This window comes from Myotis davidii, unplaced genomic scaffold, assembly GCF_000327345.1.
Source record: "Myotis davidii unplaced genomic scaffold, ASM32734v1 scaffold577, whole genome shotgun sequence".
NCBI lineage: Eukaryota > Metazoa > Chordata > Mammalia > Chiroptera > Vespertilionidae > Myotis > Myotis davidii.
The window spans coordinates 644,042-646,228 of record NW_006289082.1 but is presented as its reverse complement, the minus strand read 5'-3'; the positions used below and the strand labels follow the sequence as shown (position 1 = coordinate 646,228).

General features: G+C 53.3%; 2 pseudogenes; both read left to right on the top strand.

The window, feature by feature from the left end:
- The first annotated feature begins 340 nt into the window (after window positions 1-340).
- On the top strand, window positions 341-1,008 carry LOC102766729 (annotated as a pseudogene).
- A 17-nt stretch (window positions 1,009-1,025) lies between these two features.
- Window positions 1,026-1,745, top strand: LOC107181395 (annotated as a pseudogene).
- Window positions 1,746-2,187: the final 442 nt, after the last annotated feature.

The following is a 2,187-nucleotide window of genomic DNA, read 5'->3' as shown; positions in this document are numbered from 1 at the left end:
GAGGCATGTCCCTACAGAAAGCAGATTAGTGACTGCCTGGGGCTAGGGTGGGAGAATAGAGAGGGGGCACTGGGAAAGGGAGGAGACTGTTAATGGTATGGGTTTAAAGTCCTACAATTGGCTCCTCTCTAAGGGGGCGTGGCTAGGCCCTGGGGGGCATGGCTGGACTCTAGGGCAGACCCAGCCAGCTTAAAACCCTGCTGAGGCCCGGTGGCCCACGCTGTGGTGGCTGTTACACGTGGAGGCATGAAGGAGTGTGCTTGCCTCTGCGACGTGGGCTCTTCGCGGGGATGTCGGTGTCATCAGGAGTGCTAGGGCCCAGCTGAGAAGGCAGCGGCCGATGGCAAGTCGGCCTGGCAGAAAAGCACCTCGAGGCAGACGTGGCAGCGTGGTGCTGTCCGGGGAGTGGAGGAATCGGAGCCCCATGCCACCCCCTCACTGCTCCCTGCAGGACCTGCCGGTGGAGATCTTCGCCTTGCTCCCTGGCACCGACCTGCCCAGCCTGGCCCAGGCCTGCACCAAATTCCACCACATCCTGCACATCGACAGCATCTGGAGACGGCTGCCGGGAGGAGTATGGCGTTCGTGAAAACTTGCAGAACCTGGAGATGATCGGTATGTCTTATCGAGGAGTCTATGCGAAGATGTTCCCATACAGAAACATTTTGGGTTTGTGGCAGCTAGATTATAGCTATAGAGGACTGCTGAATGTAATGGTGGATGGCTTATGCATTACTGGTTGGACGTACAGGCCTTCCCTTAACACCCATGTGTATGGCCCAGTGCAATTCGAGCCCTCGTTTAGAATTCGCCTGACGGAGAGGAAATCAGCCACAGTGGAGTGCATGGACAACTTGTACAGCTTTTCCCACAGCCGCCACATGCAGATTCAGAAGGACAGGTTCAGCATCCAGTGGATCAAGAGAGACCACTGAAAGGATTCACCAAGGCGGCTTAGGGGAGAACAGGGGCTGGTGCTGTTGGAGGAGGACAGACGGCTGTATGACTGGCTGATCTACCGCTGCATGGTGCTGGTGCAGGAGCACAGACGGCTGTATGACTACTGGACCTACCGCCGCATCTACCTCCCGCTGAGCCACCCGGACCACCTCATCAGGCCAGGCCTCTTCCACGGCAAATACGACACCTTCGGCCTAATGATTGCCATGCTCAGCTTCCATGGGAAGTATGCCAGGGTCACGAAGATCACGGGAGACTCCGTCGGGACATTAGAGATCCACCTCATGCGCCGCATCCAGCTGCCAGATGGCAAGATCTTCCACAACTTCAAGCAGCTCTCCCGCGTGGTCCAGGAGATTGACAAGCAGGTGATCCGGGAGCAGCAGCAGCAGCAGCAGCAGCAGCAAGAAAACGGGACTGAGGAAAGTGAGGGCCATGGCTGGCAGAGCCCTGCCCAGCCCAGCATCGGGTAGTCCAGGGCTGCAGCTTCGGAGGAGCAGCCTGTTCCATTCGTTCTGCCTGTGGGCGTGCGCTCAAGACTCCAGAACTACCCCCGAACCTGCAGAATGTGTTTCTATGGCATTTACATTGGTACCTTAGATCCCTTCGCCTACTCCAGGCGCTTCCTTGTAGTCTTCATCCTGTTCGATGAGAACCACTTGGGGTTCATCGGTCTGGAGACGAAATACTTCATCCTGTTTGGCAGAGTCCAGAACACCTTCCAGAATGTGGAGGCACCATCCCCGCAGGCCTTCCTGGAGAGGCTCTCGAACATTCAGTCGGGACCCTCTGTCTGGGAGGAGCAGCTTGTGTGCCGGGCTGCATATCTTTCGCTTTTGCTAGATGGATTATGCTGTACTCTCTGTTCCTGAAACACATAGATAGGAAGGTACTGATACTGTACTGTGTCGGGAACTAAGGCTTTGTAACTTTGTGGTTTTTGCAAATAAAAATGCTGTAATTCCTGTAGTCTGGGCTGCAGTTCAGCCTTTGCTTCGGCAGGGTGCTGTAACTGTAGTCGCTGTCCAGCTTAATAAAGGCTCCTAAATCTAAAAAAAATAAAATAAAGAAATAAAGTTTGTAATATGTACTGAAAAATTGCTTTCCAGAGAGACAATATAAATCTAGCTTCCATTCGCAAACTATGAGAGCAATTGTCTTACCAGTTATACTTGTCAAGACTGAATGTGATCATTAAATATATATATATTGATTTCAGAGAAGAAG